Source organism: Ptychodera flava, chromosome 21, assembly GCF_041260155.1.
Source record: "Ptychodera flava strain L36383 chromosome 21, AS_Pfla_20210202, whole genome shotgun sequence".
NCBI classification, from domain to species: Eukaryota; Metazoa; Hemichordata; class Enteropneusta; family Ptychoderidae; genus Ptychodera; species Ptychodera flava.
This window is the reverse complement of record NC_091948.1, coordinates 16557448-16571993: the sequence shown is the minus strand read 5'-3', so window position 1 is coordinate 16571993 and position 14546 is coordinate 16557448.

Sequence of the window (14546 nt, the reverse complement as noted above, 5' to 3'; positions counted from 1 at the left end):
CCGCTTTATTACGGTCGTTTTAATATTCAGCTTTGTTTCGGATTCCCATTCTCAGTGCGAATCGAGCGGCCGTGTGGCCTGAGCCGCAGGCGCATAGATCGTCGCTTCGCGAAGCTCAAATGATACAACAAGTTGTATTATAGGGGTACGCGAAGCGACGATCGAAGCGCCTGTGGCCTGAGCAGGGGTCGAACCACAACAGAACTATCATTGATGAGATTTATTCCCAAAAGTGTCGAATGCTGTAAAACAGTGTAAATGTGAGATCCAGGCTGCATTCACAAACACCTTGGGGGAGGGGGGAATTGAAAATATCAAGGGCATGGGGGGACATTTAAAGCAATTTGGGGACTTAAAGAGAGGGACTCGAAACGAAAGCCTCTGACTGATATGAAATTATGTGTTGAGTTATCCATTTACGGTTGTAACTTTTGGCTGAGTTTTGAGGGTTTTGTTTTCTGCACACCTACTCAGTTTTTTTTGTTCTACTCCCTTAAATGAGATGAGGAGTCCAGTTTTTAACTCATCAACACAGCTATATGTGTACAGTCAGCATTGTTTTTGTTTAAAATTGAATTCAAGTCCGGACTAGGATCAATAACAATGATTACGGTCTTAAACACCAACACAAAGTATTTTGCAAATCAGAATATTTGTTATTCTCGCATGCTGTCGTGAGTAGAGCATTATTTATCAACTTTATCATTAAAACAAAACGCTTTTTCGAGAGAGATGTACTTAATTTTGACACATACGAAAAGAGGACGTCCCTTTCTCAACCCCCCTCAGAGCGCGAATACGCAGTCATCTACTTCAACCTTCATAACAAAGGTAGCATATGGCATTTCGAAAAGCAATTCTGTTATGTTAAATTGTACAATGAAATGTAGAAGGATATAATAATAACTTAACATTGATCTGAAACTGTGAAATGATGAAGTAGCGAGTCGAGTAGTAGAATGCAAAATAGAATGTAGAAAGAGACATAGAAAAGTCGAGTCGTAGAATTGAAGATAGAATAGTAAACAGAAAGTTGAGAGAAATGTTGAGTTGTAAAACTGAATTCAGAATAGTACAATAGAAAGTGGTATTCCACGGATTGGACACCATTGATGACACGCGGTCATCTGAGTCATCAACCTTCCGAGTTTGCTAGAGTTGACTGCCGTCGTGCGTATCATAGCCGGCCGGAGGTTTTGACAAATTTGGGGAATATCTTCAGCCCATTTATGAGATTTATCGTTATTATTATGTATGTGAAGGTTTTCCTAAACAAGGAGGCAATCTCTAAGTCATTGACCAACGTAAAAGTGTCTTTTTGTTCAGGTGACAAGTCGACCATGTTGAGGGTAAATGAAAAGGTGATCCATTCTACCCAACACAGTGACCACTCCTATGTTCTAGTTGGAATTTATCTGCAATTGTCATGATAGTACCACGCATCACGAAGAAGGGGGATATAAGTGAAAAATTAAGAAACAAATTGGCTTCATGACGGAGTTTAATACATGCAATCATATTTTTTTGCTTCACATTTTCTCGCTAAATATCTCAGTAAAGGGATGCTGTGCATGTCAATTTATTTGAATTCAAAGGGCTGCATAAAGGTAAAACAAGAAGTAAATACAACAATGTAACACATTTTCCATTGAAGGTATCAGGCCTAAATGAAATTAACAATGCAATATAGTCATCCAACATGAACACGTCAAGTTTGTTGAGGAATTCATTATCATGTCTGTTGTATGCAAATGATCTCGTTTTGCTTTCTGAGACAAACACAGGGTTTCAGAATGCTATCAACTCAGTTTAACAATACTGTACAACGCCGAAACTGGAGATATACATTCCAAAATAAGAATTTAAGATCTTTACCAAAGCAGGTCGAAAAACTTGACAAATTCAGATTGACAATATATGACAAGGAGCCGCATCATACAAAATCGGATGGACGTATGTACTTTCATAGTACATGCACTACTATTCACTGGGCGTTTGTCAGAACGCGCGATCGACACAGCTTTCGGCGCATCTCTGCAGTTCCAGGGAAGACGACACGACCTGTGGAAGGTGTTTAATCCACAGGCGCTACCTTCATGTCATGACAGCTTTATTCTAGACCGTACTGGAATTCATTTGTCGACACGAAAATTGCATCTTGTGCATTGCGTTCACCAGGCTATCACTTTGTATTTTTAATGGAATAGCTCTCATGGTTTTAGCTTTCGGATTTTGAATGATTTCATCTTCAGCCATTTGATAATTACAGTTTTATAAACATGTGCACCCCCCTCCACATTGACACTGTCCCATTTTCGCTGATTTGTGGCGCCCCCTAGCGGTTTCTTTGGTTCTACACGGGCGATGTTCCCTTCTAAAGTGTGTGTGTGTGTGTGTGCGTGTGTGTGTATATATATATATATATATATATATATATATATATATATATATATATATATATATATATATATATATATATATATATATATATATATATACACACATGTGTTAGTGTCATCATGTTTATGAAAACCAAAGTTTGTCATTCTACATATTTTATGTACATATGTGTCTCAGGTCGACAGTAGTCACTTTTGTGATTTTAATTAATAAATCCTTGAGAACAAATCTGAATCAAGGATCTTTTCGTACAATATATAAATGACACCATGATAAAACATTACCGCATGCAGTGTTAATAAGTAAGCTTAATCTTCTTTCAAGAACAATTTCCTGTCTGAGCGTCAATACTGGACAGGAATTTGGTGTTCCTGCGTTCTCTCCTGATGTGCGACCAATTACCAATCAAGCAACTTTCTCACAATTACGCAGTCTACTGTACACGACACAAATGGCCAAACAATTTAAATCAAGAGGTGCGCGCAATTCATGGATTTCCTTATCTAAACTTGTTATTTAGCGTCAACTCTCACTTTTACCGTCAACTTCCGTCACATCGGATGAAAACGACGATAAACAGTTCATATAGAATTAGTCCTTTTACACCCAGTCTGTTTCACAATCTCAATCAAACAAGCACGTATCTTCTGGCCTGCGACAGATATTTCAGAGTATTTCAGAGGTACAATCATTTGTGTACGTCTTGAAAAGGACAGTGTGTCTTTTAAGGGTGGACCATTGATACTTGGGGGAGGGTCCGGACGATTTTTGAAAAAAAAATCTCAGTAAGTTCAACCACAGGTTGCGCAACGAAATTTATCTTCAGGAATTTACTTTTATATTTTCATTTTCAGCGAGTCCATTAGGAACAAGCTCTGTAAGGTTTTCTAGGGTTTTCTGTGCTGTCTCGGGCTTTTAGTTGTGGGAGAATACTATGAGAGCCATGTTTCCCCTTTTTACATCTTCGACATAATTGCAGGACATTGAATTTAGTAACCGACAACGTTTTGAATGTCGTTCTACTCCACACAAGTGTCTTTGTCTCACTAAAGCCTGTCGAATTTCCCTTTGATAATTTGACTTCTGGACACAGTCTGAATGGGACGTCATGTGCTGTGACATTATGACTTGACAACAGAAGTTGTATACGTTGACAAGCTGCATTGACAAGCCAAACTAAGGATATTTTCATCAATTAGTAGAACCAGAGATTTTGGTTGTAATATGATGACATTGCATAAACTAACAGTTTCAGGCAAGAAACCTGAGAGACATTTCACAAATTTAGACCCTATATGATAAGATAGAAATTAGTTCATCAATCACGAAAACAAACAAACAAACAGACTGAGATTGTGATCAGTTTAAATTCTGAAGAGTATTGCATAATGTGTATAAAGTTTTTTTTCTGCTTCTTATTCAACATGGCATGGTTAATTTTGAATTTAAAATAGTAAATGACGTTCAGAGGTATTAAAACTTGGCCATATTTTGATCTTGAATCTTTAAGTTTGTATCATTTATGAGCCTCTTAATTGTGTTAAAAATTATAACCTTCGTTTGTTGACAATAAGCTTCACTTTTTGCTTTTTGCTACCTTGACATTTTAGTAAAGAATCTACAATGACACAAAAACCGCATCACCTGTATACCGAGTGCAATTTACGGGTGTAAGCTTATCATCAACCATTATAGCAACTTATCTGTGGAGTGCCATTTAGAAATATGTTGAATACAGAATGTGTCCTGTGAAATACCGTAAGCTAGATTACTTTTACTTTGCATTTTTGATCATTTTTTTTGTTGATTTGATATCATTGTAAATGATTTATGCAAGAATTTTACAGCTTGAGAAATACAGTCAAACGCATTTTTGGGTCTGCCAAACAACAGCATAAACATTTTTTGTTCCACTTAATTGTTCTTTGATACTGTCTGTTCAAAGCCATTTCAAGAAGAAAGATCGCATCACCTGAGTGTCTGTTTCTCCGAAGCCAAGTTGTACGTAGTTCAGTCAACAAACTGCCATGCACTTTTGATGTAGTTTGTCCGTTTCCTTCACAATGAGAGAGCTAAACAGTACTACTGTCCTATCAAAAGTGACTTGGGATCAGAATCATCACCAGATTAAAGAGGGAGGATTATAAGTTGGCCTATGGTGAATTCAGCAGGTCATTATGAAAGCTCTTGCTTTGACATTTTCAATGTATACATGTACTTTGGATGTACACATGTTACGACCTCAAATCATACCAGGCTGACATGTATTTATTAGCTGTCAATGGTGAGCAAATTACTTTCAAAATTCACCAGCCCATTTGGTAGCTGCAAAAAAATCTCTGACCCAACTAACACTCTCTCTCTCTCTCTCTCTCTCTCTCTCTCTCTCTCTCTCTCTCTCTCTCTCTCTCTCTCTCTCTCTCTCTCTCTCTCTCTCTCTCCTTTGAAGCATTTCTTGTACAGCAAATACATAAAATATCGTCCGCAAGAAACAAAATATTCCCGGAAAGGAGTGACATTGTTCTAGAATTTTGCTAAAAGTTGTCACATATTTTAACTTGGACTAGATTCCTGCAGTGTCTCTGAAGAGTCGTCTCATTACAGTGACGAAGAACAGCAAAATAATTCCACGTGTCACTCATGAAACATCCGCGACCTTTTTGCACCTTAAAGTCCCCTATGATCAAACCTGATCAGAAGTTCTTTGGTCAGCATTAAATCTTGACCCTTTCAGACCTGAGTTTTTGGTAACTTACCAGAATTACCCTGTCCTTTCTTTTTTATACGGGTTTAGACCTGAAAGGGTTAATGAGAGTTCAATCAGGTATTTTCAAGTGTTTTGATTACTTTATGCTCTGTAGCATGTCGACCTTTCTTTTTTTACTTTGGATTAAGGTAGTATGTGCCTCAAAAGTGAATGACTTAACATTTTGTTCAAACTTTCCTCAACGAAACTCTTAATCATTCTCTTACCAAATCAAGAATGAAAATCAGGGGTTGAAGTCCAAAGTTCGGTGCAAGAGAAACGAATTACCTGACATTTACCGATATCTGAAATTCAAAATGGCCAAAATGTTTCCTTGATTGAATTTTAAATTCGTCGGAAACAAACTTCCCTTTTCATCTCATCAGGGATATGCCATTTTAACAAGTGATGTCAATAATTACGACAATGTTCTGCATGCAGGGACCTTAAGAGCTTTTCTTGGCCCAACCTTCAAAATTCCGGAAGAACGATGAAGAAAAATAAATCGTAACAGCAGGGCAGCTCGCAGTAAATTGGAAAGCAGCGGTGAAGTCTTTGAACACATAGTGAGTTAGAAGTTTGATCGATGTCATCGAAGACAAAGTGACGTCATTTCCTGATTTACGCTAAAGAAGCAAAATGGAAAAGGTCAGTGACATTACCTGTGATGACGATGACCTCCTTTTATCTCCTTAGTTTTATGTCTATTCCAGTATGATGAAGAAATAATATGTATTTGTCAGATCTGGACAAGATGCTGTTATCAACTTCGATCTTGATATATGCTCTGGCTAGAAGTTATTGACTGATATCAAAGTCCGTACATCACTGAGGAACAGTGCTGGCACTGAGAGAATTGTCACAACACTCATCTTGGTATAGGCCTAAACACCTTTTTACGTGTTCCGATTGCGCTAATCCACAGTATGACGTGTTTTTTTCACAACAGGAACATCTTCAATACATTTCATTGGTGTATTGCCTGTATTTTATGTATTTGCAAATATTTGTGTGTGTGTTCACCATGTGCTTGTATGTTAATTTTTTCTTCGACCAAATGTTTATTGTCTGCTAAATAGTTTTTGTCCGCAGAAAAAACTTTATGTCGGAGAGTCTTCAATTTACGAAGACAAGCCTTTCGTCTGCTTGATTTTTGTCCGGTAGAAAGAAATTGTCGGTCAAATGTTTGGAATAAAAGTTTGGAAAAATGTGAACAATCGATATTGAGATATATTGGCGAACTAACTATGTAGCAGGTAGGGCCATCGAATGGTAGCTGATATCCGATATATTATTTGAAGTAACAAAATGTGAATGTGTACATGAAATTCAACGACTTTTTCAACTATATGAAGTCTCACATTTTCAATATATGAGCGCGATAGGGAACTTGAATTCGATGTACCCTTGGCTATATTGCCTCCCATGGAGAGCATTCTTTCAGATGGTTCGGTCAGTTTACGATGATCGCAGAATCCGAATGAAAAGGTCATGAATATGAATAGGAATAGTTCTCCGACCGCAGACATGCGGATGTGGAAACGATTTATACACAGCAGGATCTTGGATGTAGGTACAATATCAGCGGGGATGACTTACTTGTGGTTCATAATTTACTGGACCAAAGTTTATCATCTGAAATGAAACCGATCCAATTGAAATGACTCTGAGGTCGAATGCTGGCGACATGTGGGACTTGTAATAACATAGTGTATTAATGTTTGTAAAGACATTAGGTCAAATGTATATTCACAGTTCCACGGTTCTTTAACATTATTCAACTGTGTCTGTCTGAATAGTATACGCGTTGGATTAAAAATGACCATGAATATAAACGACATCACAGGGTTTACGTGCGGATCATGTCGTACACACATTGTTAAGTGATTGTCTTTCGCCATTTATGTAGAAGGTGCTATTTCGTCGCTAAATTAAAACTTTATTTGCCGTTACGTACTTTTATCCGGATGCATCACAAATGAAACAATCAAGTATCCAAACTTTACAACGATGCTCACCAAATTTAAGAACACTGCCGTTTACATTATTAAGTCTTAGTGTGTCACGAAGGGATTTCAAGCAAAACAATTGTCCAAAAGTCTGTGTACACAATACTGAAGGAAGGTCATCTACAATATACGAGTAGCAAAATCTCGGAAATGCTATGCTTGGCGGGCCTTAAATTCGTTTACTCTTTGTATTTACTGGTGGGTGTCCATTCGATTTGTTATAAATAAAATGAAGCAAAGTAGATTAGATGGGGGTTAGTCAAATAGATATTGTTGTCCACTGACCCTAATATTCTCTACAGAATAAGCCTAATATAAACGTATAAGCTTACAGGCCTAATAATATTTAATTTAATAGTCCAGGCCTCGAAAGTGAAAGACTTAAACTTTTGCTCAAACTTTCCTGTATGAAACTTTCAACGATTCTCTTACCAAAGCAAAAATAAAATTCGGGGGTCACCACGCGTGCAAAATTTGGAACTAGCGAAACAAATTACCCAACACTCTGAGATATTTGAAATTCAAAATGGCCGCCATTCCTGTGTAAACCTCAATGGGGGAAAATAAAACTTTGGATTTTCGAAAAAAACTAAGACCGTGAAAGTTTTTCTTTTGCCAAGAGCTTTAAAATGAGTCCCAACAAGTGGTAGACCAGAAAAGAATTGTAGAAATTTCAGAGTCCGACTATCTGTCCCCAAGGCGCATTCTACCTTAAAAACGCACTCCACAAACGTCTCAGTGTCTGATAAACGAATATGATACATTCCTGTAGTTTTGCCACGGTCCTTGTGGTAAAAGGACCATGGTTCTGCGCATATACCCTGGACTACTACGTTCTACGGTATGTGGTGGATAAAAATACATCAGACAAGCTACAGAAATATAGAATAGTACACGTCATTTTACACCTGCGTCGGTAACCTGTGTAGTTTCATGACATAATGTGAAATGACAGACATCTGTCGTCACCAATTTTGAGTGCCGGTGAAAGTGAGTTCCATCATTTTCGGTGAAAAAAACTGTGTTATTGTTTGCTAGCTTGGGAGGTATGCATATATTTGTCCAGGTTTTGTTAGTACGGTTCTTTGACATATATGTAAAGGATAAAGGAAATTTGTTTGTGATGTCATTGAAAACATATCGGACAAAGACAGAGAGATAGAGCAAAAAAGATAGAGCAAAAATCAACATGCAGAAAAGATCAATGACCGCGTTTTTTCATCACTGCCATCGTTCTACTGGAACACCCGCTATTCTTTGTAAAATTTGGTTTTGACTTTACGAAAATCAAAAAATTACCATTTCAATGACATGATGGAAGACTCGGAGTTGTTACACTGTAGTACTTACATTGACTTAATAAAAGCATATCAAAGTTGTAAAATAATTCAAAAGCTTTTTTTTTTAAATTTACACATCAAATGTACCGATATGTACGCTGAATTTTACTGATCAAGTAATTAAGAGTATTTTGGCATCAGGGGATATTAAGCAGGGCTTGTTTAATTCTTTATTAACATCGCAAGTTTAGATTTTTGGGAAGAGCTGACGAGTAACGGAATGTTATTTTCGTCATTGAAAATTCAGGTATTATTTTGATGATGCTTACAGATGACGTCATAGCATTTATTTTAATTTTGCCGTCCAGGTGTCAATTTTCAAAAGTTTCGAGAGTGTTTTATTTTCTTGCAGTTCAAGTTGAACTAAGTCCACATTCGTTCCTTGTGTGCTGAAATTACCATTTTTGTGTTCGTAGAGTCTATATATTATCATCAAATTGAAAAAAAGTCGCGCTAAAGACTACCCCAGTCATTGTCAGTCAATATCACAAGTATGGTGTCCTATAGCTGTAATAATTGTAGCCTTGGTGGGCTGGGCCATGCGGCTTGGGATTCTGTCGTGCGACTTGCGCGATCTTGGTTGGGCATCGCCCAAGCCGCACGACAGAATTCCAAGCCGCACGGCCCAGCCCACCAAGGCTACAATTATTGCAGCTAGGTGTTGTTCTAGTCCAACCATCTCTGCTGGGTCAGTTTACTTACAAACCGTTACTTTTGTAGCTTCCGTGTCACTGGATGAGTGTCTTGCCTTTCCTTTTCGAATGATGAACTTCATAATCGTATTTGAATTCCGTAGATGAATAAGTATGTACACTACTACTGCTTTGAATTGCTTGTCATGAACGCCCTACTGATCACCGTCCTGGAAGCCGTGAAGAGATAACTTGAAGAGAGAACTATATAGCTACGGCTGTTCAACAGGAGCGTCGGACTGTCCCTAGCCCTCTTCCAAATTATTAATCATATTTAATTCCGACAGAATCCATGCAAACGAGGATAGATTGGCACAGAGGACAGATAGAACTCGGGTCTTTAAAGCAAAGTGCTAAACGAAAACAACTATTTCGTCGAGATCCATAGCTCAAACCTAAAACTGGGACCGCAAAGTTGGACTCCAAATTGTCTCAATACGCACTCTGCTGACTCTGGGATTGGCTCCAGTTCGACTATTGGTCCTATACATAGACGTGGGACCATGGGGATGGAACGCATTGCAACTAAATATTCATCGTTCAAGTCTTTGCTGACTCTGGGACCGGCTCTAGTTCGACTATTGGTCCTATACATAGACGTGGGACCATGGGGATGGAACGCATTGCAACTAAATATTCATCGTTCAAGTCTTTGAGCGCGACCTCAGGGTCTGGGAGTGATAAAGAAAGTAGTAAACGTTAATAAGACAAATAGCATTTGCTCCATCTGACATTTCTATAGCAGAAAGCACAACCGACAATTGGTCTGATAGTGAGATAAAGACGTTCCCAGAAACGCTTACATGGGGTAATGCAACAAAAACCCCCACCACATTGGTAAAGTTTTCATTCTCCAGAAACGAGCATAACGTATACTTTTTGAACTTCCCTTCGAGTTTCCATCATCAGGTTAATCTTCATCTCTTAATATTATGTCAATTAGACAGCGTATTTTTTACTTTACGGCAATTTTAATGTTTAATTTTAATATTGTCTAAAACATTTATCCAGCTTATTTACTCTCAATCGCAGTGTTCATGATCATAATACACGGTCTGCGTATCGCCAGGACTGTCATGTGCCAAGATGTATTTCAAAAGCTGGTCAACATAGGTTTCACTTCCGTGGGTCTAAAGTGTGGAATGCCTTACCTACAGGTATCAAACAAAGTACCAGTCGTTTGTATTTTCAAATGTAACTTGAAAGACTATATCATCAGGACTATTACCCTGTAGTTTCTCTCTTCTTGTACGTATTTTTGCGATCTGTAGTAATTCAGATTTTTTTCTGAATGAGCCCCGATGAAAATTACTGTATAGTAACTCGGCCGTTCGATAAGAGTGTAAATAAAATGAATAAATAAAAGATGATCCTCCAGGCTGACTGCCATGACAAGCTGAATTCAAAAGCAAATAAATCGCATTCTAAGATATTTTGGATGTGAATTTCCTAGTCTCTGGCAGCGTCCATTTTGGTTTTTTTTTGTATTTTTCTTTGGTAAGTTATATAGAGGGACACTACAGTTTCGTCAGGGGAAATGTGTTTCCTTTGCCTGACTCGTGTCCGAAACGCCAATCAAAAACGTTTTCTTCCGTCAACGACAACTTTCAAATGTAAACTCTTGTGGGATGTAACATTAACAAGTGTAACACTTTTTATTTACGTGTTCTTCAGAAGGTCTCGGTGCCGTGCTGTAGTTTGTCAGGTAAATTATCTATATGAGAATGCAGCAAAAATCTTTTGGTTATCTAATGTCATGCTCAATAAGGGTCCATATGCTCTCGTCTAACGAAGCGATGATGGTACAGCTATGTACGATAATTGATAATTATCAATGATATTTAGCAAGTAGAAACTGCGTTCGTTGACTACGTTCTACCCATAAAATCGTTCTGGCTCCCCGGGTCTATGGTTTCATTTCTTAAAGCATTTTTTCCAAAACCTTGCTTTACCACACACTCACCAAAACACTGTATGACCTGCGCCGTCATTATTGTCAGATACCACACACATTGACAGCAACATGTATGAAAATAAACGAAAAACATTATTGAATCAACAAAAGGAAATAAACATTTTAAGTATCGAAAGTAACAGCAACTGTCTCTTTAATATTGAATAGCTGATCTAGAAGACACAGTGGATGTAAAAACACGTTTTGCGTACCCGCAATTCACACTAGTAGGTCTGTCCACCGCTTGGAGGCGCATCTTGGCCCGCCTCGCTGAACATATTTTGTAAGACTTTCGAATTTCACGAATCGATGTTTGAAGTCTACGTCACTGTGAAGCGCCATTGTTAATATGGTGTATACCTATCTTGCGTTCTCTATTCCTAAATTCATCATGACAATACCTGGCATCGATTTTCCTTGATTGTACAAATAATTACAAAATAATTACGGGATTCTACCATGTAATCTGTCCTGCCAATCTATTGTTTGTGCATAATACGTTGAGATGTGTGAACGTATCGCCAGGAGTCTTAGCTTGATTGACCCTCTGTGAAACGATCAAGGACAGAGCAAGTCGTTGATACTTTACACAAATGTTAATATTTCAAAAGTCATAAACTTGTTCGCGATAACTGAGATTGCAGATAAATTATATGATGACTCGTCTGAATGGCTGGCGTTCGGAAAACGCATTTGCATTCAGAGTTTCGCAAATGCGTTTTCAAAAGTGTTTGTCAGACTTTCACCGCGGTTTAAAGTTTTGGGCCCTGGAGTTCTACTATGTGACTATGGGCGCAAGGTTATCTATCCTGTTAAGCGACTTAACATTTCTTTCGTTTAAGAAAGCTAATAAAACTTTTCTCTGATGCGGTTTCTTATGAGAGTATTAACTTCAGACATAGCTGGATGTAACAGGGAAATTAACCATTCGATCTCTGAGGGCTGGAAGGTATTAGTAGGACGAAGAAAAGAATTGTATTAATTACAAACAAGGACGATATGATATTTATCATCATTAATATTCTTGTTAATTGGAAGGTTTTGGAAAAAACATAATGCAACTATGACTTTTTTAAAAACTTTAAATTTTTAAGCCAGTATTAAAAATCTACCGTTTTCAACAATTGAATGACTGACTGCTCAGTAAACGACTGTCGAGAAAAAAATCAACGTTCAAGGCCTTCCCTGTCGGATATCAAATTGTCCATTCAAGGTATATCGAATTCGAATGTATCCTATCACTCAAGAACAGGAAATTTTTGCTGTTATAAGATGTGAAAATCCATTAATCGGGAGAAATTTGATAGAATCGTGCGTAGCATTTCCTGTATAACAAACCATCTTTGCCGCGTTCAAATGTGGTCTTATTATTTGTGAGTCAATTCTATGTAATCTCTTTCAAAATATTCGCGTGTCCTTCAACGGCACTTTCGCGCTATTCACCCTCTCCGTAAGGAGCTGCAGTCAGCAAACTTGAACGATCAGAGGCATTTTTGTATCTGTGAAATATTGAAGGAAATCGTCCATGAACGAACAAACGTCGCCTTTTTCTTACAACAAATGCAAAATTTGCACGTCGAGTGTACTTTTATCAAGTTTGATACAGCAATTTGAAATGTTTGTAATTATGCGAATTATTCGAAAGCTGCTATTTTAAACTGACGCTGCAACGGGTAAATGTCTTTGTAGTCTGATTGACGGTGTCAATAAACTATTCACACCTGCAAAAAAGCCTCGACGCAATCTCAAATCAAAATTGTGTGCATTGCGACAAGAATGCAAAAGATTTGTATTGTACCACAGTGGAATTTTCATCTTCACCAAAATATTTTGTGGTGGGGTTGAAAACTCTGAAAGTTTTACGTAAGGTCAATGACGATTAACACTGTTAAAGTACGTTTCACTATTGCATATTCTTTGGCATTAATTAGGACAAGATTATGCACTGCAACATAAAGCATACATATGATTGTAAATTCGTCAGAATCGTGCAATTGTCGTAGTGACGTTGCTGTATCACAGAAAAAAGGTATAGCTCATGAGGCTGACAAAGCTATTCGCAAAAGGTGTTCCAAGGCGGTTTCTCGGCGGGTGGCCCGATCATTTTTTTTTCGCATCAACGGACGAGGAAAGGGCGGGTCGGGATTTTTGATCATCAGCGGAAATTTTACTTGCTTGTCTAACGAGCAACTGGTAAGAAGCCCGGCGGGCCAACAGGAAGAAGGGTCCGGCTGTTTTCACGGTATTGCCTATGGGGAGGTGAGGGCAACATTACATTGAGGGAAAGGGGAGAGTTAAGTCAGTCATGGTTGGGCGCTTCCATGAGAGGGAAGAGCACAATCGGAGTTTTCTACCTCTAAATGGGGAACTGAATGAGCGTGATAGGTTTCAGATATCTTCAAATCATTGTGGTGGGGAAGTTGCTGAAAGCTTTTACTTTACCCGGCCTTCCAATTTTAATTTTGTTCAAAATACCTCTACACAATATTTTTTTAATGGAAAAACACCTGCGGTTGCAATTTTATCCCACCGGGCAAGCAATTGGCCGCTCCAATTCAAGAAAATCGGTGGTACATTTTCAGCGACTTTTATTTTTGAAGACAATAAACTTTGTTGATCACAGCTTCACGCTGTTTAACTTTTGTAGTAAAAGTTGAGTATTTCGCAACTTTTCCTGTCGATAATCTAACCCCAGGAGACAAATTAGCGCCATTGTCCGGTTCATATAGGAATCCCGCCGGACGCCTGCACAATACGGATTCGGTGGCTAGTTTAAATGGGTGAAGTCAAGCATGGAAGAAAGAACACGGCGAAACTAAAGACAATTAACGTTGTGGTTAAACAGAGAGCGGCCACACAGTACAGATTTAAACTAAGACGGCAACACGTTGATTGAGCCAACATAGAGCGATGAAAACACTCAGGTGTATCAATTGAAAGGTTTAACAATTGGTTGATTAGTTCGTCGCAATTAGAGGTAATTCCATGGGGCATTGAACGATTCGGTGCCAGCTACATCCCAGCCAGTACAATGGTTATCATATTTAAACATTACAACTCTATAATACTTACGTCGGTCGGGATTTTTGTAGCTTGCGCGTGGGGGCTATTAAAAGCAGTTGGACATAACGATGTTTCCCTGTACAATGTTTTCATAAGATAAAATACAGATATGGTTCTGCTTGTGTTCATAGCTCAAGGGTCTGATTGGTAATATCCGCACTATGGCCAGTCAAGTGGTACACGATAGTCCGACCGACGATCGGCGGATCGGGACGGTAAATTATATAATACATTTCTGCTGGCGGACTGACTCAGGGCTCATGGACAAAAATGTTCATCAACGTGAGATGACCAGTATCGCTAAATAAGAAAGAGCTAATCGTTCATGATAAAAAAATATTA